Source organism: Dermacentor albipictus, chromosome 9, assembly GCF_038994185.2.
Source record: "Dermacentor albipictus isolate Rhodes 1998 colony chromosome 9, USDA_Dalb.pri_finalv2, whole genome shotgun sequence".
Taxonomy (NCBI): domain Eukaryota; kingdom Metazoa; phylum Arthropoda; class Arachnida; order Ixodida; family Ixodidae; genus Dermacentor; species Dermacentor albipictus.
Genome location: NC_091829.1, coordinates 79934883 through 79962682, shown reverse-complemented (window position 1 = coordinate 79962682; position 27800 = coordinate 79934883).

Below are 27800 nucleotides of genomic sequence, written 5' to 3'. Positions count from 1 at the left end.
TAAGCATCCGGTGTCGCCCACGGTGTGTCATGCGTCATGATTCATTTGTTCTCGAGTGAACCGAATGGGATCGCAACTCTGGCGATGCAAATGGAGGGTCCGAGACATATGGCAAAAGTCTTTCTTGGGGAGTGCATAGCCGAGCTGCAAACCGACGTTCGCTACCTCTTCAGCACAATCAAAGCAGCGCAAATGTAGGCTAAATTTCGCATCGTTCGATATGTGTCATATTGTCGACTACATACGGCAGACGAAGCAGACGAGGCTTGCTATAGACAATGCATTGTTGGCGTTTGCGAGCCGCTGGAACACCTGTGCATTTGCGACTCCTTAGAACATTTCTTCCTCAAACTATCTGCCCTTTGGAATATCCTGTTTGACTGTGGGATTCCTAATCAACGGGAACACATGCAAATTGTCACTTGCAATTCCTTCAGACACTGAGGTAAACCAAGACGGATACTCGTATCTCAAATGTTCGACAAAACGCCACTGAATCTTTAATGTGCACTGTAGCATAGTGCACATGCCTGAAATATGGAGGAATGTTTATAAAAACGAGAATTCTCATCCCTTCGACTACACCACGTAACTAGAAAGGAAATGCCTAGATGTTTTCCTTACCCTTGCACACTTCCGCAGAAGAACACTTCAACGTTCTCTGCCCCTGGTGCTTCTAGAGTGGGATAATTCATGTCTCTCTCTGGGATAGGTTAGCCCCTTGGTTAGCTCAAATATTAGAACGAGTTCTAACACGCTGGCCCGCGATTCGATTTGCCTTCAAGTAAGAGATTTTCCTTACACCGCAAACCTTTATTTTTTACTATAGAAGACAGTGTCCCAAAGTAATAACGATCACTCGACATCAGGGCCCAGAGGAGGACGAAGTTACAAAACTTCGTATACAAACTCTAGTTGTCCGTGAAGAAGCCTATTGATCTCCTTACCTATCGTTCACTTCCTCTAAGCTGGACAGTGGAGACAAGGTACTTAGGCTTTGAAGCAGGCTCTAGGCATTGACCCTTCCACTTGCACTGTCTGCTTCAAATATATCGGCGTCTGAAATTCTGCTAAAAGGTACATCCAGGCACGCCTAATCAACCAACGAGAACGTCTAGTAATAATCCCGGCAGACCTGAGCATTCTCCACCACCTAGGGTACCCTGTGTAGCAGATTTCTACTTCACTAACACCAAAGCACTACCTCCGAAAATCCGGCAGTGCATAACCGTCGGGCTGTATGCCAGGAAATAGGCACCCAGATTTTCATTCTTAACATCCTCACACTCGTGCAGACACGCTACAACAGCCATATCGCGATCAACACATACAGCATCACCTATGTAAACAGTGCTGCGCAACTCGGCCGGCAAGTCCATATGGTCAGAGTGCTCGACCACACCTTGCATGAGCTAGTGTAGGCCCCGTTTGATCTAACCTCCATTAGTCAACCTGAAGATCCGGCCATTTACCTTGCCATCACTTGTAGACCAAACAGAGAACACGTTGCCGTGATGTCTGATTCCCAAGATTCTTATCACATTTTCATACGAGGCCGACATTTTCATACGAACCCAAGGGCACGATTCCCTCCACGGAAACCAGGGACCCCACGCGGTCACCCGAGCCTATGTCATCCGGGCGCCACGCCAAATAGATCATGACCCCGAAGTCGAGTCAATACACCGTGCTTATCACACCCTACTTCAGCACAATTGACTGTACCGCCGTCTTTACCCCCTTCTAACGAAACCTTCACGTGAGAAGCAGCTGCTGCGTGGCGGAAGTAAGAGACCTTCCCGCGTGCACCTAAGCCAATGCCATGCCTACCGTACCCTCTACTCCTACAAACGTCCACACTACGGCAAGTACGCAAGCTTTATCAGTCCAGCAGGGCATGCTCATATAAGCCCACCAAGGCCGCACCACAAATCCTACCCTCGAAAATTGGGACGCAATGTTGCTCAATTGGGACTTGTGTGACGAGCAAAAGCTGGCGTGGGGGGCCCAGTGGTTAGCAAAGTAGGTGATGATCCTGCGCTAGGGGGCCCCAGCCCTGCAGTAGATCGGAAGCAACATGAAGGTGCCGACACGCCTCCTTTATTTTTCTTAAAGAGACTCTGAACAACCCCTTGCCCTTGGTGAAATAACATAGTCCGAGTTTCGTGTTTCAATCACTTAGCCCTGTAAATTTCCGACGCTCCTTTTCTATTGTCTAACATTAATAAAGCAGCCGTTCATACGCAAGAGGTTCGGGTCCGGTGGGAATTGCTTGTGTTCTCCTCCGCAGCGGCAACGACTCCTCACCTTGCGCTACGAAGGCGAGTAGATTTGCAGTCGCCATCTTGGCGTCTTCTAAGTGCGCCAGTCTCCCTTTTAGGGTATGTTTCCCTTCCTCGCGCATACTATCTCTGGTAGTGTGCTGTACATGACAGTTTGCCGTGCATCGTCGGCGAACGCAAACGCACCGGCGTGCTCAAACTTGTCCTCACCGACGGCTCCTGTCGCGCTAAGTTGTACGAAATTGACCATGACTGAAGGTTAGGCTAGATTCTAAGACATTCAAAATGACGAAGCGCTGCAATAATAAATATAGTTACAATGGGCACAGAAGGGGAACTTGCGTACACATTTGTTACCGGCAAAGCAGCTCAAGAGCCAAAAAAAAAGAAATGGGGACACCGCCTCCTTTTTTGTTCTTGACTTAAGAGCACAAGTCTTAGGCGCCCGTTTCTGCATTCAGCGTCGGGGCAACCGAGCCAACGAGCAAAGTGAAGGGTGAAAAAGCGAAGGCGGAGTACTGGCGGGGAATGAAAGATGGCGGTAGTGAAGGGAGCGCGAGGAAGAAAGCAGAGAAGGAGGGTGCAGCGGAACCATGAGTGAGATGCGGAAGAGGAGGAGGGTATGGCGAAATTATGAGGAGGAACACGTAGTACCCCCCAAGATGGGATTCGCGGCGACGACCGCGAAGAGATGGCACCACAGTAGCGCACCGTCTTGCGTTCACCGATGGAATGCGTAGTTTGCGCTCACCGATACCATAAATGGAAGCAAAAGCCCTGCATGAGCGGAGGTTTTTCTACGGCAGCTGCTTGGAGTCGCGCCCACGCATCACCCACGTGCTGTTTCGCGCGATCTTCCTAGTAGCTAGTGTTCCCTGTGCCTTTTACAGTGACTACACGATAAGCCAAACAGTAGCGCCACACTTGGCTCCATTTGCAATGTGCCGCACGAGACCAATTTTCCGCGCTGAATGAAAACATGAATGGACTTCGCATTAGTGAGTAGTGCAATCGACGGCAATTTTTTTACTCCGGAAAAAAAAAACAACGTACGACCTGGCTCGAGCCAGAAGGTGGTAGAATGTCTCGCACCGTGTTCGTAGCGTTAAACTGCGAGGAAAGGACTCGGCAATAAAAGCCTACCGCAACGGTGGGGGGGGGGGGGTTGCAGCTTACCACAGCTTCCCACAGGGTTAGCTGCCACAAGGCGAGCATGGGACAAACTGGCACGCTGCTGCTCTTCACGCAAGGACAAAGTCATTAATTTAAGTGGCCGAACGGAAACTAGGGTGCACACAAGTGCTCTAGCTCGTGCAGTGTGGGACGTGTCGTATACGTGCGAGTCGTACCAAAGAAGTGTAACACAGTCAATCGCCTTTGTAACGAAGTGCTTGGAGCCTCCGAAATACTTCGCTATACAGGTCACTTCATTGTAAAGGTGGCGCGCACGCAGCTCACAAACACACAACAAAAAAAGACCAACCCTACGCCTACCGGGTAATGGGGGTAAGCGAAGCTTGTCCTGCGTACACCTGACCTTCATCACGGGTAAGTAAGCCACGGGTAACGGTGCCGGATTGCTTCGGTCTCCCGCTCCGTCATCTAGGGATCTCCTTCTCGTTGCTGCCGGGTTGCCTAGTGTAGCACGGCTCTAACGGCTGTATCGGCGCACAGATGGCCAGCCATTTAGCGCGCGTGTTCTCGCCGCCGCTCGTCAAACGCTGCACCTTCCTCGGCGGAACCCACAATGAATCGCCGGCACATCCGTTTCCCAGACTAAACTGAACGGAACCGAAGCAGGCGCATTGCGCGCGGAACCGTTTCCTGCCATTTCCCTCCCCGGCTAAAGCTAAACCGCTCTGACTGTATGCGCGTCTATGCAGCTCGAATCCTTCCTAATGGCTTACACTCAATACCAAATCATCAAACCGCCCTTTCCTGCAGCTTCTCTGCTCTCGGAATGAATGTGTGGATTTATTGGCGGAAAGCCAGGCGTGACCTAATACCGCCATGTGAGTGGCTATGGGAACAACTGGGTGTTTTGCTTGAACCCAACACCACCTAAATTTGAGAGCCAGTACAGGCTTCGCTTGAAAACAGGGACAGCGTTCTTAACTCGTTGTACAGGTCACTCTATTCTAGAGGCGTTTACTATAGCCATGGCGCCGCCATGAAGGCTAATGTTGTAGCAGTTTCAATTGAGCCGAACGGTGCATGCACAAGCGAACATGTTATCGCTCATAGCCACTGCAGTCACTCTCCCAATATTTAAGTGCTTGAACGAATACTTTCTCATTTTCTGATTGCTGTGAAAAAATCTGTGCAGTCTTCGTAATTCTTTCGGTCGCGGCAAAAGTCTTGTAAGCTGAATGTCTCCCTAACAAAGTTCTCAAACAGGAGAAACGCGATATTAAGGATCATATTTGATAAGAAGGCACTTTTTGAGAGCCCCCAAATAAAAGTAACAACGTCGACGCCGACCCTCACTTGCAAGTAAAAACCTTAAGTAGAAACCACACGTACGCTTGCGGACCCACGCAAGCTCAAGTGCGCGCGCCAAGTGCCTGCCGCGACTCGCGAGTAATGAAGGTTTGGATCCACAAAGGCCTGCGACAGCGCGCGCTCACTAGGCTGACTCACAGACGCCCTTGGCAGGCGCGGCTTTGTGCTTTTTATCGACCGTATTTCAACATGCTTCAACATTTATAAACGTAATCGTTAAATTTTCAATGCTGGATTTTCAACGCAAAAAGGAAAGAAGAAGCATTTTCTTGCATGGTAAATCTGCTTCACTGATAGTTGAACGTTCCACGACGTAGCTGCGTAGCCAGGCGCGCCGATGCGAGGCAACCCAAGCGCGAGACAGCAGAGAGGAGCAGTTCCCCAAGATCACGCCGCGTTTCGACGCGTACGGGCATAGGCATAGTAGAACTCTTGTTTGTCAGCAATTGTGAGGCAAATGGGGTGCACATGTTTCGTGATGTCTTCTGAAGGGGTAGGCGTAACTGAAGCAGCATGTTCACAAATGTCAGTGATATTCATAAATAATACCGACGTTTCTCCCATGCGAGATAACAGCCAGTGAATGCGGCGATCAAGGAGTGATTGACCATTCGATACGCGGTGCAGACGCCTAATATAATATCCTACTCGAAGGTCTGCTCACAGCCTCAGGGGTAACTGATGCGCTTCAAAGAGTATTGCAACAGATTGCGCTTCACGAGGTTATCCAAGCAATAGACCAAGGGCAACGCGATGAACTCGTTCCAGTTGGACAATCAAACTACATAGTACGTTCAAGCCTGGTAACGTATACATCACGCCTGAGAGTAAAGGTGACTGATGCACCTGGAGAGCCGTTGTTTCGTCGCAGCCAGTGCCTCTAGCAGTCAAGGCGGCCGCCTACAAAAGGAGGGAGTCAGATTTTCGTGGTGCAAGTTTAAGGACAGGACGCCAAGGGATGCGATTATCCACAATTAACCCAAAATAATGGTGTTATCGCACCAAACTTATAGGCATTTTGTCAAGGTACAGTCGCCTCATTGTTCGACAAGCCTGTTGTTAGGGTGATATGCTATTGCAGCCGGCTTAGCAGGTGATATGTGCAGACCGACTTCACCCAAATGCTTCACCGCTAATGCGAAAAGCAATTTTATCTGCGTAGACAGCTATGCTCACAGGGAAGTGATTGTTCCCAGGCAAACGACTTGGAAGCGGTCGAGTATGGTTTTACACAAAACCAGCTATAAAACGCTGCCCTGTGGGACACCGCACTTCACACTTCGGTATTCACTTGTTTTTCCTCGGACACGCACTTTCATCCTGCGTTCCGGTAGAAAATTGTGCACAAAGTGAAGCATACGACCCGAAATTTCTGACGTTATAAGCGCGAAAATAATCGCCTTATGGCGGGGAACTGAGTCGAAAGCTTGCTTTATCTCTAGGAACAGCATACAGGGGGAATGCTTGCTTGCTCTTTCAAATTCAAGTGGTGAGACGTTCTGAGTGGTCCGTCCGCTTCAACGCCAGCAGAAAGTCCGGGCATACCGACTTAAATCCCTTCAATAGGTCTCACAGAAGCGGGTACCACGTAGAAGACGCCCGTAATATTAAATAGACTGCATGAGTGCGAAAACAAACGCCAAAAACTACTGCCGCGCGTTTACCTGCCATGCAAGACGGAGCGTTCGCCCAAGCCAGCACGCCGACTGCCCATAAAAGGCGCCACTGCATAGTAATATGGTGGCGCCCATTTAAAGACGGCGTGTCCGCGCCTGGTATTGGTATCTGCGGTGGGCTATGTTGCATAGATACCGCGGCAACTACGAGTCCACTCTCTTAGCGCACTGCGGCTCATGGGGGCAACTGCGTTTGTCTTAGGATCAGCACATCGTAGGCACCAAAATTGGAAGTCCTTGCGTTTACCTTAAACTGAAATTTGAGGTGTGCGCCAGGGGGACATATAGAAGATGGAGCGTTGCGGACATGCCGTATACTCCGCCGTGCGTTTCAGAATGCAAGGCATTGAAGGAGGAACAGGTGCGCGGGGGCGGACGCATTTGATTACCAATAATTCTGCTTCTGCTGAACACATTGAAGTGCTTTTTAGACAAAGTATTTCTGAAATAGCCTTTTTTTCATTTTAGCTGATTTTCTTCTCTCCGATAAGAAGCGGTTGAGGAGGCACTTACTAAATATTTTTCCTCCCCCTCCTCTGAGAAACCCGCATGCGCACACAAGGGGAGAGTTAATTTTTTATGGCGCGCTTGCAATCGTCTCACTTTTATTTATTTCGTTCACAGCAACAGATCAAAATTGAAGTGGGGCACTAGATTTTGCATAAGCACTTTCCAATCTTTCTAAAGCGATCAAGTGATTCTGATATCTTGCGCGTTCGGAGGAGCACAGCAGTAGTAGCCAAAGACGTCGATAGCCCCTTCGCAGGTCATACCCAAGTGCTACGGTGAACCTCAAGGAATCAGCCGGAAGCGAAGAAGCTGCATATCGGTCGGCAAGACTTAGAGCGAAGCGACACCCCACCGCCTTCTTGCACGCTTTACGAGTACCATGCTACACTGGTATGTCCTGTGTCATCGGTTCGCAGCTAAGCCGCTCTTCCAGATACGTGATGAAGAAAGAAAGCATGCATGATATATGTGCTGTAAATATTTAGATCAAATTGTCAAGGGGTGCCAAACAATAAAATAGAACCTTAAATGACAACTAGACGATCTGATGGCTGTACCTAAAGAACACCTTCACTGTCCTTCGGTCACAGCTTCAAGCCTCTGTTTTCGCCACTTGTAGCTGACGCAACAGAATACCGAGCTCTTCTCCAGCCATGACGTAGTTCAAGATGTCAATTGAGTTTGTTAGCAACACAAAGCTCCTAGGTTTGACTGTGCGAATATGTAGGTCATTGGGTGCCATTTGCCGGCTTCTCGCGCAAGGAAATATGAGCTCGTCGTGCAGTAACGAGGGAAAACCACGACGTTCGACGTTTTATCCGAAATAGACGATCACTTTATTTCCTTAACATGCTAGTCAAAACTGTGCATACAAATAAGCACACTGCACACTACAAATGCCACTGGGCATGGTAGCGCTGCTGGCACGATGAGCTCAAACCCGTTTGTTTTTGCCATACAGATCGCCGCCCTACTGCTCACACCAGCCGGGTACGAAAGAAAAGGCCGGGATGTGAAAACGAACTCGACCTATCTTCCAGGGTATCTTGGATCCCAAGTGCCTACCGCGCCATTCTATTGGGATAAGCCCGGTCTACAGCACCATTACAGTGCAACAACAACGCTGGATGACGTCACGGACTTCAGCGCCACCACAGCGAGGCTATGGGCACCACCGACCATAAAAGGAGGCGACAGACTGCGACGGACAACTGGGCATGGTAGCGCTGCTGGCACGATGAGCTCAAACCCGTTTGTTTTTGCCATACAGATCGCCGCCCTACTGCTCACACCAGCCGGGTACGAAGGAAAAGGCCGGGATGTGAAAACGAACTCGACCTATCTTCCAGGGTATCTTGGATCCCAAGTGCCTACCGCGCCATTCTATTGGGATAAGCCCGGTCTACAGCACCATTACAGTGCAACAACAACGCTGGATGACGTCACGGACTTCAGCGCCACCACAGCGAGGCTATGGGCACCACCGACCATAAAAGGAGGCGACAGACTGCGACGGACCACTGGGCATGGTAGCGCTGCTGGCACGATGAGCTCAAACCCGTTTGTTTTTGCCATACAGGTGAGCAAACGTTTTGGGAAATGCCTAAAATCCAATGAATTGTGCTTAATTGTGCTGCCATGCCCAAGGCTACTTTCAAATTTGTTATGTGACTTTTGTGTGCATGTTTCTAAATTACTGCTTATAGCAGGGGATGTGGAAAGTAACCCTGGGCCTGGTTATGATCAATTTTCCAAGCAGCTAAAACAAATTTCAGACGACATTCGTGTTATTAAGGAAGAACGTCTAACATCCATCGACTTAAAACTTGACAGTCTAAGCAATCTCGATACCAAGGTTTCTACATGCATGGAACAAATTAATAGCCTCCAGAAAGCACTAATATCGCTTGAACTAAAAGTGGACGAACTTGAAAATCGCTCAAGAAGATCGAATCTAATTATTTACGGTCTTACCGAGGAAGCTAAGGAAAACGAAGGCTCACTTGAACACAAAGTGCACGAAAAAATTCTTAAAAGTGTCCTCGAAGTCGAGGATGTAACGATTGAAAGGATTCACAGATTAGGCAGGCCAGCAGCTAAAAAAACCAGACCGGTTATCTTGAAGCTCCTGGACTACCGCGACAAAATACAAATCCTAAGCAACTGTTATTAGCTCAAGGGGAGCAGTTTTTCAATCGGCGAAGATTTTTCATGGCGTGTAAGAAACATCCGGAAGAAACTGTGGAACTACGCGAAAGCTAGAAAAGAATCTGGGGACAAGGTATCGCTGTCCTACGACAAATTGCGTATCAATGACGACCTCTACCGATGGGATGACGAAACAAATGATGTGGCCCTAATCCAAACACATTCAGCTATCTCGAGCAAAAAAAAACCAGGAAGCAGAAAGGCAAACAACGCGCACTCGGCGCAACGCGCCACGTCAGAAATAACTTTCTGCAATATTAATGCGCGTAGCATACTAAAGAAAACTGACTTCCTTGAGGCATTACTTCTTGGTATCGAACCAGATTTTGTTGCTCTAACTGAGACTTGGCTAACAATCGATATCAGGGATGCTGAAATCACACCACCAAACTACGTAATCGTACGGAAAGATCGATTAACACGTGGTGGCGGCGTCGCCTTATTGATTAAAAAGACATCCCTTATATCGTATTACCTGATGTCACAGGAGTGGAAGGAATTTTTTGTAGACTAACATTTTCCACATGCAATATTGTCGTCGGCTGTATTTATCGTAGTCCCTCATGTGAGGTTGAAGTGATGGAAAGACTGTGTTTGTATGCGCAAAATAACGTTTTGGGCGCCAGACTAATACTTCTAGGGGATTTTAACTTGCCTGATGTGAACTGGCAAACATTTGAACACCACTCACCAAGTGCTGATATGCTTTTCGAACTTATGCTTTCACTGAATCTTAGCCAAATCGTAACAGAGCCCACACGTGTTCAAGGAACCACTTCCAACACACTTGATTTAGTTTTTTTGAGCCATCATTTTCCGTTAGAGCAAACGCACCTTGAACTCATTAATGGCATGTCTGATCATAAGATTACTTTATGTTCTGTACCAGCTCATAATACATTTTCTTCACAACCACGCATCACTTACTCGGACTTCAGTAGAGCAGACGATACGAGTATTATTGACTACTTATCTAGTGAATTTACCGCCTTTGAAGAACTTTCAATACGTTCCACTACAAACATCGAAACATTGTGGCATGGTTTCAAAAAAATTATGTTTCATTGTATTTCTAAGTATGTACCTTCTAAAGTTAAAAAAACGAGAAAGCACAATCCCTGGATCTCACGTGACATCATTCATGCCAAACGTAAAGTCAAACGTCTGAAAAAATCAATGAAACTAGCACCTAAACCTTCATCTCGAAGTAATCTTACTTTGGCTATCCAAGACATGAAATCTAAAATAAAGAGAGCGAAGTCAAACTTTTACACAAACACACTTCAAGGATTTCTAAGAAATTCACCAAGCAAATTCTGGAACTACCTTAATCCTAAGGTATCAAGTGATCCCCAAGTGTCGCCTGAAACTAGCAAACAAAGCGCTAATTCACTAAATAACTACTTTTCTTCTATCTTCACATCTGACGATGGGAAACTACCCCAAATTGACATCACCGTTAACAGCACACTAAGCCCCCTCACCGTCACGGAGGCCGGAGTACTGAACCTTCTCCTAAACCTGGACACAAAAAAAGGGCCAGGCCCGGATAAAATACCCAACGCTTTCTTGAAAAGGTACGCAGAATGGGTGACGAAGTACCTTAGTATAATATTTAACAAATCATTATCATCATCTGTTCTTCCACAGGATTGGAAATCCACAAAAGTTGTCCCAATACATAAGTCAGGCTGCAAAGACGACCCGTCCAACTTTCGGCCGATTTCGCTTACGAGTACCGTGTGCAAACTTCTAGAACACATCATACTAAAACATATAACCGTTTTCTTAGACAAGGAGAGTATAATATCACCATATCAACATGGCTTTCGCCGAGGCCTTTCTACAATCACTCAACTACTGGAACTAACCCACGATATATCATTTAATATCGACCAACACAGACAAACAGACCTCATCCTACTCGATTTCTCGAAGGCGTTTGATCGGGTATCACACAAAAAGCTCATAAGGAAACTTGAGGCTACATTAGGTACAGGCCCCATAACTGACTGGATTTGTGACAATCTTACTAACCGTACCCAGTTTGTGGAAGTGAATGGACAGATTTCCCAGACAGCCCGGGTAACATCGGGAGTCCCCCAAGGAAGCGTTCTGGCTCCAGTTTTATTTCTAATTTTTATTAATGACCTACCCGCAAAAATCACAGGAAACATTAGGCTGTTTGCAGATGACTGCATCCTTTATCGAAATATTAACTCGTATGATGACCATACAACATTAAACAACGACTTGGAAGCTGTGTCTAACTGGTGTGCCCACTGGCAGATGACCATCAATACTAAGAAATCTGCTGTTCTTTCAATCACCAGAAAAAAAAATAACTCGAGCTTTACGTATACCGTTAACGACGTGCCACTAATACGAGTTCATGAACACAAGTACCTCGGATTAACGTTAACACATGACTTCAGATGGAACTCCCATATAAATAATGTCACAGCAACTGCAATGAAACGCCTTTTCTTTCTTGGAAGGCACCTCAGACTAGCACCACCCGATACAAAACTTCTGGCTTAAAAAACTTTCGTCAGGTCAGTCCTTGAGTACGCAAACGTTATCTGGTTTCCACACACTAAACAACTAATTAAAAAACTAGAAGGTGTACAAAGGAAAGCTCTACGGTATATATACAATAAACATAAATTAACAGACTCGCCCACCGAACTACTTAACAAAGCCGGAACCCTAACAGTACAGAACCGAGCTGTACTAGCCCGTTCTAAACTTATGTACCAGCTTTTACATAAGAAGCTTAATATCGATACCTCTAGATATATCTCCAGAAATGAAACACGGCCGACGCGGCATAAGAACACACAAACACTCAATGAGCATTCTTTTCATACCGATTGCTTTAAGAACTCCTTCTTTCCTTTAGCGATAAGAGAGTGGAATAAACTTAGTGAATCCATTAGTAACAGCTCCTCACTAGATACATTTGCTAATTCAGTGGAAGAACACCTCCTTGCCTTACAGCTCTGACACATAGCCACGTTTGTTACCGATCTTCATAGCCTAACACTTTAATCTATGAGTGTGCCTTTTGTATGATGCATCATACGCATGACTGCATCCTGTTTGTCATGTTCATTAGTTATTGTATAACACATGTGCTTTCAGGTGTTTTTTTTTTCTTTTTCTTGTTTGGTTTCTGGTTTTGTCAGATTCTTCCTTGTTATAGTATATTGTGCCCAAATATTGCATTTGTGATGAACTACTTATTTCTTTTGTTTAGTGAAACCAAAACCTTTGCAATAACATACTTATGATTATATAATCTATTTATATTCTTTGTTCGCAAACACTACCCTATGTACTTGCCCTTCCTGTTATAATCCCATGAGGGATTGACAGTATGTGAAAATAAATAAATAAATAAATAGACGCTATTCGGTAACACGAAGTTGCATGTGCTGCAAAAACACAAGAACAATTGGGAGTGCGTGTTACACTATTCAGGCACGTACTCACGTCTAACGGCTCCATGTAAAGGTATAGAAACCGTTTGAAGGCTGTGCTGATATGTGACGTTGCAGTTACCGTGAGAAACACAGTAGCCAAAAGTGTGAGTAGCAAAACTTTGCGGGGCGAACTTGCTCTCGTGAGAACAAGCGACACTCAAAACACAGTGATGGCGGCGAACACTGTCGGTGATTGTAGAAATCAGATCCGAGGGCCAAGCGCGTCGCCTAATTTGATGTGAGCCGTACAAGATTCCCGCGCAATCGGCGGTGCTCGCGAGTCCTCCAGGAACCGGAACGTTATTCACCTCGCGCACACAATCTGATGACACAAAATTTGCCGACAACACAGACAACAGATAGCATCAATCATAAGATTCGATAAAGATGGGAAGCATGCAGGAGCGTCTTTCACTGACAGGTAGCTTGACGTCGTTACCCGGAAAGAAAGCGCCCCCCCCCCCCCCTCCAAACGAAGGATCATCTAGGATGCGTGTATGCATGCAACAGCTCGATGTAAACGAGTAAAGGTCGTGTAAGGGTTGACATGAGTGCCATGTTTATTTTGGCAGCTTCATATTTTCACTACACCTATAAGGGATAACGTTAAGGGATAAGAAAAGAGCTGATTGGGTGAGGGAACAAGCGCGAGATAATGACATCTTAGTTGAAATCAAGAAAAAGAAATGGGCATGGCCAGGCGATGTAATGAGGAGGGAAGATAACCGATGGTCATTAAGGGTTACGGACTGGATTCCAAGGGAAGGGAAGCGTAGCAGGGGGCGGCAGAAAGTTAGGTGGGCGGATGAGATTAAAAAGTTTGCAGGGACGGCATGGCCACAATTAGTACATGACCGGGGTTGTTGGAGAAGTATAGGAGAGGCCTTTGCCCTGCAGTGGGCGTAACCAGGCTGATAATAATAATAATAATAATAATAATAATAATAATAATAATAATAATAATAATAATAATAATAATAATAATAATAATGGCGGTGATGATGATGATGATGATGATGATGATGATGATGATGATGATGATGTGCATAATGTGCTCCTATAATGTGCAAGTATAATGGCTTCCCAGGCTTGCAATTTTTTTTCTTTAATGGTCATGGAGAATTTATCCACCTGGTGTAAAAAATATTTCGGACTTTCTTGGACTTCGAATGAATTTATCTTTCTTTAACTTTTCCTTCCATAAAAATTTTAATTAGTTTACGGGCTTATTGCCTCTAAAGTATTCCTCACAGGGAAAGCAAGAATCGCTTTTTTGTTGGTTATCGTCAATGTACAGCTTGTTCTATGCCTTAGACGAGTGACTGATGAGGCGAAAACTAGTCGCTTAGTTTGCGATTCCTTTCTTCGAAATTAGCGAAACAGAAGATATTTTCTCTAACTCCAAACATCGCACAAATGTCATTGGCATGCACATTAAAAAATTGATAAAAAACAAGAGTGTGAACAAAACAAGACGGCAGAAGAGAAACAGAAAAGAGCAACACTGACTAACAACTAAGTTTATTTCGAAAACATGAATGAAAAAATGAAGAGCCCTTCCCCTACTGGTACATGAGGGTAAGCGAAGCTTGTCCTGCGTACACCTGACCTTTGTCACGGTCATCTCCATTTGAGTGCTTAGGCCTGTTCATTAACTTCACCTAAAACCAAAACTGACCTTTGCAATGTGAGATTCTTTAGCTGGTGCACCAGCCATTATGTTAGATATTGCCTCTCCAATTTTAGACACCCCAGATACCATCGCTACCCGCCACGAAGTCTGTAAGTTTAAAATCGCGCTGTTGCAACAAACAATATCGTAGCTTCTACACACTGCTGGAGGAGGTCAAATACCCACGATAAAGCAAGGAAACACATAAATTTTTATTTATTTATTGATACTGCGGTCCTGTTACCAGGACCTTAGCAGGGTGGATACAAAGTGAAAAACATCCAAGTAAATATACAGCGATACATAACATAGGTCACTCGCAATGTACAAATGCAAGCAGTTACTGAATAACATAGTAAATCACTCGCTACATAAACATAGGTGCGATTCAAATAATGCAATGAGCATTGAGTTACAACGTCATTAGTAAGATTATTCCATTCAACAATAGTTCTGGCGAAAAAGAAAAATTTGAAGCAATTATTTTTAGTAATTAACGGTGTTATTGTCTGTGAGTGTCGATGACGTGTAGCATAACCAGTAGAGAAAGTGATAAATCGTGATGTATCAATGTTGTAGTGCCCCTTTATGAGCTGAAAGAAAAACTTTAAACGGCATGTTTGGTTCCTTTGTGTTACAGGTGGCAATCCACTTCTCCTGAGAAGCTCCGTAACTGAAGTGCGACCATACGAATTATATATGAATCGTACTGCCCTTTTTTGAACTTTTTCTAGTTTAGTAATGTTTCTTTTAGTAAAGGGATCCCATATGACAATTGCGTATTCCAACATTGGTCGAATGATGGCATTGTAAGAAAGAAACCGCACAGGAGGCGTAGCGAATTTTAGAGAGCGTCTTAGGAAAAATAGTTTTCGAAGGCAGTTTGCCGTGACAATGTCAACATGTTTGTTCCACGAGAGAGTGTTAGTAATCCAGAGGCCAAGGTATTTATATGCGGTTACTTCAGAAAGCATGATGTTTTCGGTATTGTAGTTGTACAATAAAGGCTTGTTTTTAACGATATTCTCATAAAGACAGTTTTATCGAAGTTAATTTCCATTTGCCAATCATTGCACCATGTTACTATGCTTTTAAAGGCATCATTCAGTCTAATTTGATTGTCAACAGAGGAAATTTTTTCGTACAGAACACAGTCATCAGCGTAAAACCTAAAATACCCACAGAAATGTGATCCACAATGTCATTTATGTAAAGTAAAAACAGAAGCGGACCAAGAACTGATCCTTGGGGGACGCCGGATTCAACGGGCACCTTATCTGAACTGGCTGAATTTAGTGTTACAAACTGACGTCGGTTAGTAAAAAAACTCTTTATCCAGACGAGTAGTTTGTTATTTTGCAGAATGTAGCTTGGCTTATGCAACAATTTGTTATGCGAGACTTTATCAAACGCCTTTCGGAAATCCATGAAGATTACATCTGTTTGTTTACCCTCGTTTATGGCTGCTGCAAAGTCATGAATGATTTCTGCAAGTTGAGTATTAGTTGAAAATCCTCGCGTAAAGCCGTGCTCCATGCAGGTAAGTAGCTTATGTTCTTCAATAAAAGCAGTTATATGTTTGTGAATAATATGCTCTAATATTTTACAAGCTGTCGAGGTTAGCGAAATTGGACGGTAATTCTGAATGAGTGTTTTGTCACCAGATTTGTGCAAAGGCACGATTCTGGCATCCCGCCAATCATCAGGTACTGCAGCTTCGTTTAAAGACCTAGTGTACAGAACATGTAAGTATTTTGCACACCACTCAGCATAACGTTTCAAGAAAGCATTTGGAATATTGTCTGGTCCAGGAGATCTTTTTACCTCAAGGTTCAACAGCAGGTTTAAAATGCCATGTTCACTTATTACAACATCAGGAATAGGAGGTACGGACACCTCAAAAGGGGGAAGACGGCCGTCATCCTGCGTAAATATGTCTCTGAAATTTTTATTGAATGCCATCGAAGCCCCTGCGTCATCCTGCACGCAGCCACCATAAACTACACGTCCGTCGTTAGAGCGAGACTTCGGGCTCACCAATCTCCAAAATTTTTCAGGTGACCTTTTGATAATGGATGGCAGTGTTATATCGAAATAGTTTTTCTTATCATGCGCAATCTTGTTCTTCACCTCCTCCGATATCTGTTCGACCATTAGTTTCAAGTCAGACCTGTTTGTCGTTCTCGCCCTCTTCTTTAGGCGTTTGAATTTTCGCTGCAGCTGCAGCGTTACTCGACTTATCCATGGATTTCGAAAGTTATGTTTTTTAGCTATCCTTGGCACGAAACGCTGAATGCATTCGTGAATTACCCCCTTGAAGAAAAGCCACAGATCATTTACCGAACAAGTGCTGTTTCTGAAAGAGTCATAATTAAAACTGAGAGTATCAAGAATCGACTCGTCTTCTGCTTTAGAAAAATTAGGAAACAACTTGACATTGCCTCGCTGCTCCAATGCGACGCCCTCTAACGTCAAGACTACTGCTTTGTGATCTGAAATTCCGGAGGTAACGCTGCAGATCACTTTGTCTTTAATATTCCCACTTATAAGGAACAGATCAAGGACTGACTCAGAGCCGTTCTGAATTCTGGTTGCCTCATTTACAACTTGCAAGAGGTCGAAGTTGAACACAATGTTTAACATTTCATTCTCGACACCTTTGGCACTGGTTATCGAAAAGGTGTTCCAGAGCAGATTGGGAAGGTTAAAATCACCGGCCAAAATCAGTTTGTCTTCAGGCTTTACGTGGCGATGCATATACTGGTTAAGCTGTTCAAATATTGTGGCAGGTGAATTCGGAGGCCTGTAAACTGCTCCTAAAAGGTAGCAGACATTATTTATGTAAAGTTTGCAAAATAGGCTTGAAGCGGTCTGCGCTGGACGCATGAAAGAAGACGAAGGAAGGTGCTAGGGGAGAAGTGAGAAGGAAGAAGTTGGAATAAAATGGCGGACGACACCCGTCTCACTTAGATGATGTCATTTCTGTTGCCGTTCTAGTTAGGAACGCTACATTTTGGCGCAGCCGACAGTTTTCGAAGACCAGCGATGCGGGTGACGTTTTTCGTCGACCAGGCGTCATCAGAGTCTGTTGTGTTCACCCGATACCAAGTGCACGGTGAGCCAGCGACGGACCTTCCTCTTCAAGTTAGTTATACCGCGCTGATCAACGTGGTACTGCAACAAGCTGCAATCAGCCGCCAAGCCCTCGTGCAAACAGGATCGGTGACAGTGAATCTACAACTGCAGACACTGAGCGAACTCGTTCTGGAACCCATACGACGTGGCACCCTCAAAGAGGAAACGCCTGCCGGGAAGGTGAGCCTAGACTTGAGTGTTATGGAACTGCAAAGGAACATTATACAACAGATCGAAATAATGAGAACTTTCGTCCAAGCGCTTAGTCGAGAGCAGTCAGCACGAAGTATTGTTGAACCAGATGTTTTTGAAGGAAAATCGCAAAATGCACACTACTGGCTGTGTTTTTTCGAGTACGCCTGTGACAAGAATCTGTGGCACTCCGACGACACAAAGATTTTGCATATGCGCCGCTATTTGGGCGGTATAGCCAGAAAATGGTATGACGTGCAACTCATGGATTATGGAACAACATGTTGGGAACTGTGGAAAAGCAACTTTTTAGGGGCTTTCGAAGGCAACGCAGTAGAAAGATGGGATGCGGCACTGCGGTTCAGTTATACAGGTGGCTCTCTGCTTGAGTACTGTCTTGAGAAGCGTCGCCTGTTGTATTCTGCAGAACCGAAGCTGTCGTCTTCTGCTGTTGTAGCTTTGATAACGCAAGGGTTGTGTATCGAGATCCGTAGTCATGTCCAGCTCAAAGGTCCAAGAACGTTTGATGACCTTCTGAACTTTCTACAGACCTCAGTGCCAAGAATTACATCGAGAAGACAGCCAGATGGTAGAACAGAGCAACTTGATTCCAATCTAGAGTCGTTGCCGTCAACTGAATGTGAACACAGCTTCATAAACAAATCTCTGGGAAGCGTAACTCATGACTGTGAGGATGGTGAAGAACCAATTACCGCAGTTCACGGCAACCTACTTCCACATAATCTGTCTACCGTGCATCACAAGCCCCAGAAAAAGAGCTTCAGTGAGACAGTATATTTGGTGTCGTCAAGCTTATTGTCCGCCCCCATTAAGGTAGATGGCATTGAAGTGAAGGCTCTCGTTGACAGTGGAGATTCGGTATCTGTTATCAACAAGACTCGAGTGGATGCCAGTCGTCTGCACGCTGGTAGAACATTGCGTGTCCAAGCCTACGATGGGTCAGTGACCATGCATAGCGAATGGGTAACCCTGGCTATTGAATTTCAAGGAAATGCTATAACCAGTGACGTATTGGCCATTCCCAATGTCACCTACGATTTTCTTTTGTCCCGTCCAGACATGAAAAAACTTAAGATGAACCTCTATTGGGATGACAAGGTAATGGCCGAAGACACGATAAGAACAAAAGACCCTGGTGAAGAACCTAGTGTATCAAGGCTAATTTTTCACCACGAAGACATCAAGACTAAGTATCCAGAGCTTATATGCATAGGAAGCTACCCTCCAGCAATGAAATCCCATGTCGTTCCTTTCGAGCTCGCAGATAAAACAGTGGTTCGTAGAACCCCCTATAATATGTCCAGAGATAAAAAGGTGTGGCTGAAAAAGGAGTTGCAAGAAATGTTAGACGCAGGTAACATCCGGCCTTCTGTATCCCCATTTGCTTCTCCTATCACTATTGCACCTAAAGAAGACGGGACATTCCGCCTCTGCACAGACTACCGGGCTCTCAATCGTCAAACTGAATTGATACCTTATCCAATGCCAAGAATCGACGACATCATTGACGAAACCGGTGGTTGCCATTGGTTTTCACGAATAGATCTCTGCAAGGGCTTTTGGCAGATTCCACTAAGTGAAGAAACGAAGAAGTACACCGCCTTCATAACCCCATTTGACTTGTTTGAGTACAACCGCCTACCATTTGGTTGGAAAAACTCCCCTGCGTGGTTTCAGAAGATTAGGACGGACATTCTGAAACCTTACCTGGGCACATTTTGCAATGTGTACATCGACGACATCATCATCTACTCAAAGACAAAGGACGAACACCGTAGTCATCTTTCAAAAGTTCTTCATGCCCTCAGTCTTGCCCAACTCAAAGTCAACTTCAAGAAAAGTGCGTTCTTTCAAGATACCGTAGTATTTCTTGGCAGGGTGTTTGATGGACAGACTAAAAGCACCAAGCAAGAACCGGTAGAGAGAATCTCCAAGCTGGTAAAGCCTTATGATGTGCACTCCCTGCGCGTTTTTCTTGGCCTTGCAGGACACTTCCGGGCGTTTATCAAAGACTACGCACTAAGAACAAGGTGCCTCACACGTTTAACTCAGAAAGACATGCCTTTTCATTGGGACGAGAAGTGCGAAGCTGTCTATCGTGAGCTTGTAAAACTAATATCGTCGGACCCCATCTTGCGAATACCGGATTTTTCCTTGCCTTTCGTGCTGAACACGGACGCATCACATTATGCTACCGGTGCAGTTCTATACCAGAAGCCATCCAAACAAGCTGATCAAACAAAACACTACGTCGTGGGGTACTACAGCTATACCCTGAAACCCGCCGAAATCAATTACTGTACCACAGAAAAGGAAGCTCTGGCCGTCTTAAAAGCTGTGCAGTACTTTCGTACTTACCTGGAAGGTGCCAAATTCATACTTTTCACGGACCATCAAGCATTGACTCAACTTCTGAGCATGGCCCAGCCAAGAGGCCGCATTGCTAGATGGGTGAATTATCTGCAACAATTTGATTTCGTAATTTCGCACCGTCCTGGCCCACTCCTCACTGACGCTGACGCACTATCAAGATTACTTGTACAGGAATCAAGCAATAATCCAGATACAATCAATCATATTAAGCTATGGGAAGGTACAGAAGAGCTCCAGTTTATCAATGGAAGGTATCACGTACCACCAACTATGATTCCAAGGATTCTTCATCTATACCACGACACCCCTGAATCGGGTGGACATGATGGCGTCTGGCGCACTTATAAGAAATTGCTCATGAGATTCACATGGCCGGGCATGAAAAACGACATCAGCCATTACATCCGCACATGCCACCTCTGCCAGGTGAACAAAGTTAAATTCAAGCAATCGACAGACGTTATGACAAACCCTGAATATTCAAGCATCCCGTTCGAAGTAATTCATTTGGACTTCACGGAGCTCAAAAAGAAGGGGGAAGGAGTCAAGCGAACGCAAGCTTTCTTGCTCTCCATAGATGAGTGCACACGGACGATTGCGGCTAAAGCTGGCAAAGAAGACGCAAACAGCGTAATAGACCTCCTCAAAGCTGAGTGTTTTAAACACACAAAGACGCTCGTCTGCGACAACGGGCCGGCTTTTCGGAGTGCCAAATTATCAAAGTGGGCCCAGGAGCACGGCATCATGATAAAGTATTCTTCTCCATAGCACCCGGCAGCAAACGGCCTAGCGGAACGTGCCATACGAGACATCAAACAGTATCTGAAGATGTATCCAGACTTTGCCGGTGGCTGGAAGTGCTGTCTCGAGGCCGCTGTGAAGCATCACAACAGATCATACACCACGAGTTTAGGCTGCAGCCCTCATTTTGTAACTTCAGGTACAGCGCCCATACTTCCTGCAGATCGTGAGCTAGGTCTCCTAGAGAACCTCGAACTTGCGGAAGTAAGGAAAACTGTCAAAGAACAGGAGATCTACAAGCGCCGCATGAAGCGAAACTTTGATAAAAGGCACAGTAGCCAGATACCGGACATACAGCCTGGAGACTATGTCCTTGTAAGGAAAGGAGCTGTGCCCTCAAATTCAAAATATTGCGGACCATTTCAAGTTATTAAGACTGCATGCCAGCATGGAATATTGAAGAATGTCTGGTACGCCGGAGCCTCGGGCCAAACGGAGTGCGCCGCTATTGGAAACGTATTCAAGTATTACCCCAGGAGGTGTAATTAAAAGAAATCCGGAAGAGTGAAGCGGTCTGCGCTGGACGCATGAAAGAAGACGAAGGAAGGTGCTAGGGGAGAAGTGAGAAGGAAGAAGTTGGAATAAAATGGCGGACGACACCCGTCTCACTTAGATGATGTCATTTCTGTTGCCGTTCTAGTTAGGAACGCTACAAGGCTTTCCACGCCTGTTACGTCAGGCATTGCTATAACATGTAATGAAGATTTGAAAACAACCGCTACGCCTCCTCCTCTTCGATCACGATCTTTTCGAAAAACGTTGTAGTTTCTTGGAACGAACTCACTGTCAAAAACGTCTTCGTTCAGCCACGTTTCTGTGAGCACAACTAAATCAGGATCGTGGCAGACCAACAGCGCTTCAAAGGACTCGATCTTATTCATGATACTGCGGCAGTTAACATTAAGGATGGTGATGTTCCGCCTATCTAATATTATAGGTCACGTCTTATTTTTTGCTATATTGAAACGCCCTCCCTTCTCCTCATTCCACCCGTACAGTGTGCCGTTTACGATTAGCTTGTCAAAGACCAGCTTAGCTTTCGCGCCTTCTGCTCGTTCTTGTGCTGAGCTCAGCCAAAGTTTCTTTCTTGTTTCGCGCACGTTTTTCGAAAAATCCTCCGATATTGAATACTTACTTCCTTTTAGCTTTGGACACGCCTTCAGTATCGAAGGCGTGTCTAATAATCTAATCTTGTTGCCTGATAGTTTGACACTCAGAATCAAACATGCAAATATCGGCGTGATAATGAGTCCCGATCCTGTCCGATGTTCGTCGAATAACGGAATGCACATTTCTTTTTTTTTTGTAAATGTAGGCAAACCACTCCGATGAGCAACTCAAGTCTTGTGTGGCGTATTAAGTTTCTGTATGCTGTGACGTAGATGAAAGAGAATGCGGCAATAAAGCAATAGGTATCGTGCTATTTTTATTCTGCCTTAAATATCAGTTACCCCATCCACTCTTTCTTATCGTGAGTCAAGCACGTATTTTGCATGCTTCTTTCTGCTTGTTTTGGAATTTCTAAACCACAATGTTTACCCTAATGTACAAAGCTTGTTCATCCGCTTAAGCAATTACGGCATGCTCTTGCGTCTTAGCGGCCGAGAGCTGGAAGTAAGTCCCGCTTATATGAAGCAATGTTACGTTTCGCAAATATTTTAGCACAAAGTTTCAATCTCCTATACATACGTACCCGACGAAATAGGTTCGCGTCCCATTGTCGTAGTTTATAAGGTTTTAGAAGCTCAGTCTTGGGACTCATTCTGCAAGGATACTAGACACCACTCGACAAATCCAACGCTAAAGCAAGTCATACCAGATTGGCCTCCAAAATTAGCACCCTACAACAATATCAGCCACAAACCTAAATGGTTCAATCTACTAACCGAGCTTTCTATCCGGTCCTTACACGGACAAGCAGCGTTTATAGATCCTTATTGTACACTCACTGCAGCCCGCAAACTTTATGTATTAAATAATTTCAGACGTTGATTGGTAACTTCTAAGTTCAACTCGTACTCTTAGAAGTTGAACGTTAATAATTAAACAATCACATCATTTTCATACTATAAAAGAATCTTACAATAACATTGAACATGAAAGCCTTCTTTTATAACGTTTAAATTTGAAAATGAGTATGTTACCCTAGCTTCCCGAGTTATGCAGTAATACTTCGAATATTTATTCCCATGTACTGTATATTAAGCTGAGTTTATTAGTCGACCAAGGTAAAGTTGATGCAGTCTCACGAATTATGTGCAGCAGGACAGTTTAAAATTCGGTGGGTCTACTGCGCTTCTTCCGTGAATATAGGCTGCCTACCTGAACGCCTTTACGTAATTGCTATCAATGCTTCGAGTGTTATGTGCAGCGATTGTAGTTTCCTTCCGCATATATTGATCATCCTATACATTCTTGCTATTCGCCTGGCCAAAAAATTCGCAGTTCCGCCCGAAAGGCGAAGCACCAATTGCAGTATAAAATTAGTAGATAGCTGTACGAAGTAAGGACTGTAGTTTTATCGGCCGTAAAAACTTGTAACATTCGATTACTAACTAAATTAACACTAATGAAATATGTGAGCGGGATTTAACAAGGACGTAGAAGGAAACGGACCAACGCAGAAAGCGCTGACTCTGTGTTTCTGCTTCTTTCTAAGTCCTTGTTTAGTCGCGCTAACCCATTCCATCGTGGATTCAAACCAACCAGGCCGTTAACTTGTTTTAACTACATTAACCAGCACGGTGTTACGCAGGCACACGTAAACACGAACACATCTCGCTCGATGAGAGCGGAGAGTGTCTGCGAAAACGGCGTAGTTAGGAATCGCGGCAGCAGCTGCGAGCCAATTGACTACAGTGCATCTGTCGCTTCAACGCAAAGGAAACGTCGGAAGCACAGCGCATACGAAGCTACCGGCACTACACGCACTCTGCAAACATTGCACATCGCTTTGAGGATGAGGCCCACGCCAACGCGCACTTTCATTACGTCGAAGATTGCTTTCAAGGTGCACGAGCGCCGGCAACGCGTTCCTACGGCGTCTGCGAAAAGCGTCTACTACACAGCGACTGGGATTCGCGTGGCCAGCGCCGTAGTAGACGCTGAAATGCCTCCACTCTGTACAGAGTGGCGGGCAAAGCGGGCATCGAGACATCCTGGCAGTTGCCGCAAAAGAACGACCCTCCTTCCTGGCCTGGCCCCTTTGCCTCGTGCACCATAGGGGAGCGCACGCATCCTGGCCACGTACCCGCTCGCGCACGCGACATTAAACCGCCTTCGTAGGCTGACCCACAAACGCTTTCGCTCATACGGAACCTCACGGCGATGATGATTGCAAAAATGCACCTACAGTGTCCATATAATTGCTATTGCAAAAAAAAAAGAATGAAGGCGAGGCTAAAGCCCCTCAATCTCCCAAAGTAGCGCCATTCACTTCCCTCCTCCTCCGCTCGGCGCGGCCTCGACGGTGGCGCCGCTGGTGGTGGGCCTGCCGTAGCAGACGACGGCTAACACGCTACGGGAGGAAATCCGCGGAAAAGTTCGTTCGAGTCCTGCGGAGCAGTTTTTTCAATCTAGATCTTGCTTTGTTAGTCGGTAACTGGCCTTAAGAATGTAGTGTCGGATTTGCGAAAGAAATAGAGAAAAGCACCATTATTCAAGGCGTATTTAAGGCGTAAAGCGCGCGCACGTTGAAAGTTCGTGTTGCTGAAACACGACACAAGCACGCGGTGTGCTCAGACACGCGAGTAATTACAAGAGTTTCAGGTTTTGACAGCGCGAAAGTATGTGCACGTGGTTTCGTAGGTTAATTTACGTACCTGCAGGATGCTTTTGTTCGGCCGGCGCGTGAGAGATTCCGACTCTCTGCGGTCAGCAATGCCTGGCAGCAGGGCCGTTTCTGTTCCGCGCCTTTTACAGATGTACGTAGCTCATGCACAGGTTGTGGTGGCCATGAAAACGTTTTCGCACATAGGCGGTATAGATAATTTTAACAACGTACCAGCATATGAAATCGTTATTTATTTATTACAGTGCAAATGGTTAGAATTTGATAGAAAAGAAAGAAGGAACTTGATGGGACAACTGGAAAGAGGTTCAGAAAATAATTATCCCCCTCCCTCATTGGCACCAGCAACAGTTTTGTTGAAGTGCTAATTTTATGTCTGTATACTACGTGCGTCTGTATTCTTTTGCGTTGTAAGTTTTCACAAGGAAGCAGTGTTGCGTTAACTGGAACAGTCAAGGCACACAAGACAGAAGAAAAGTTGATTCTTGGGTTTTACATCCCAACACCACGATCTTATAAGGCACGCCATAATGGGGGCTCTGGATTAATTTTTTTTTGCAGCTGGGGTTCTTTAACGCACCCCCAATGCACTGGACACGGGCCCGTTTTGACACGGGCGTCAAAAGAAGAGGTTGGAGGAGCCGTGTCACTTCACAAAGCCGCGCGTTCTTTGCCACTTGCTCGAAGTCAGCCCGCCCGATCTTATGAATCCACACTTTTCTTCGTTTTGCGTTGCGCCCGGCGGATGGTAAAACAAAAAGCTTTTTGCCGTCACTGGGTCTGTTGTGGCAACCGTAGGCGCAGCAGCACGGCATCGCAATTAAGCACTCGGCCCTAACACATTGTATAAAACTACCGCGCTCCTTCAAACCGCCTGCCGTACTTCGTCGCGCAGGCCCAAGAATGGGGGTCGCAGGCCCAAGATTGGGGGTCGCAGCTCGCTGGAAAGAAAAGATATACAAAAGCGCAGCGCCTGCTCTGCGCCGGAAAGAAAAAAATATACAAAAGCGTGGGGCCCGCTTTCACGTGACACAGATTGGCCAATGGGGGAGCGGAGGAGGCTGGGGCGACAGGAGGAGTGGAGGAGGAAGCGCCTGGGTGAGCGTTGTGGCGGAAAGATCTAAGAATGGCGCTACTTTTGGAAAATTGAGGGGCTTTAGGCGGGGCCCGTGACATATGCGTCATGCAATCTTTGATGTCCGGTATGGGAGAACAAAGGGAGGAAATTTCGCTTTCGGGAGGCTAGACCGGGCAAGTGGAGAGAGTCTCCGTGTTTGCGCTGAAGCTCACCTCTTGAAATCCTAGGTTCGTGACCCTGAAATATTTTAGAGCCCAGCTCTTTGACGCCTGTTCCTGGTGCCTGTTCACATCGCCGTTTAGCCTCGCCGTCGGTCTCGTCGTAAGCAAGGTCAGGGGCTGCTCTAGCTGCGCGCGCTCCTGCTGCCATTTGTTGCGTGCGGTGCGAGTCTCACTCTACCCTTGTCCTTCAAAGCAGGATCACGTGTTCTCGTCTATACTCTAGCCTCCTTCCCCTCCGAAGCTTCGTTGCAGTGATTCTCGCCGCTACCGTCCACTCCGTCGTCGCCGTTCCTTCTCCCGCTGTCGCAGCACTGCCGCGGTGCCGGCGGCGGGTTCTCCTTGCCGTTTCGCGCGTAATCCACCACTCCTCCGTATCCGCGTCACGTGGCTGTACGGCTCTGAGCCGTGTCTCTCGCTGCCCCGTTTGCGGGGCGAGTTACTCAGGGGCATTCAGGGGCATACTCAGGGGCACTCAGGGGCAGTTACTCAGGGCCTCTGGCAAAGCTTGCGCCTTGGCTGTCCATCTCCCGCATCCACTCTTGCCCTACCTCCCATTACCTGGCGCAATGTCGTTGCGGTAACACAAAAGAGAGCTATAGCGTTCCGTCCCCTTACTTCTACTTCCCACCTCAATTTCGTGCGGCCACATTCAGGCCTGCCGCTGAGTGAATGAGTCGGTGACCTCTACTCAATACCCCTGTTTACCACCCCTTTGGTCATCCCACCCCAGAACATTAAATAATCATTTCTAATCTCCTCCCCACTCTCCGAGGCTGTCACCCACTATAAGATAGCGCGATGGCGCATCGCCGGAGCACCGGCACGATAGTGGCGGATCGCGGTGCGTGCTGCCCAATCCCAAACAGATACCCGCTTCCGTTCGGCACTGCATGTTCTGTATGTGGTTGCTTGCTGCTTTAAATAAGGTAGCAGCTGCGCTCAAAGATCGCGTTACCAAGAAGCGCAATCATTGACCTTGTTTTATGTTGGCTATATATGAGCCGAGTTGATTTTTTTTCTTTTGTTGCAGAACGCTCCCTAGAGGACAAGCAACAACTTCCAGCATACAACCAAAATTTGCTATGAGGCCTGATGAGGGGCCCTTTAATCTACAATTTCAGGTACCGAGACTTCTTTTCAGACGCATTGTAGCACGAAGCACCAAAGGGAAGCCATACGGGTTTCTCAGAAAAGAGGCTCCGCAGTTGAAGAGAAATTAGTCCTGCTCCGGGAGTCGAGCCCGAGACCAGCGCCTTTTCGGGGTGGTCGCTCTACCATCTGAGCTAACCGGAAGGCTAGCCGATTACGCTGCGTGTGCGAACTATTCGAAAATACGAGGTATCGGGACTTCCTTTCACCCGCATTGTAGCACGAAACTGCATTTTCGAATAAACAAGAAAGTGGAAACTAAATAAATAGCAAAACTCATGCATCGGTAAATCCACACACTAGCCACAATTCTTAATCAAGCAGGAAACATGAAAGAAGACCGGTGTAGACAAGATAGAGGGTTTGTGTAACCGTTAATTTGGCCTCATTGTTATCTCGTTATAGCCTTACTGTCACTTCCTGTTGAACCGTAAGTTACATGCGATCAAAATATTGGTTCCGACCACCAATTACTGGGGAAGGGCCTAGAAACCTGCAAAGCATTAAAAAGACTTTTCCTTTTATGTGTTCTCTTTTACTTCAGGAGTAATGCACCGGTCTATGTGGTAGTATAAGGCCGTTCAACTTTTAGAGGCTAAACAATAACAATCCTACCAATCAAACAAATATCTGATGACGAATTTGCTTTAATGGGAGCAATGTAGAACCCATAGGAATGTAAAGAGAAATCATTACACTTGCCCT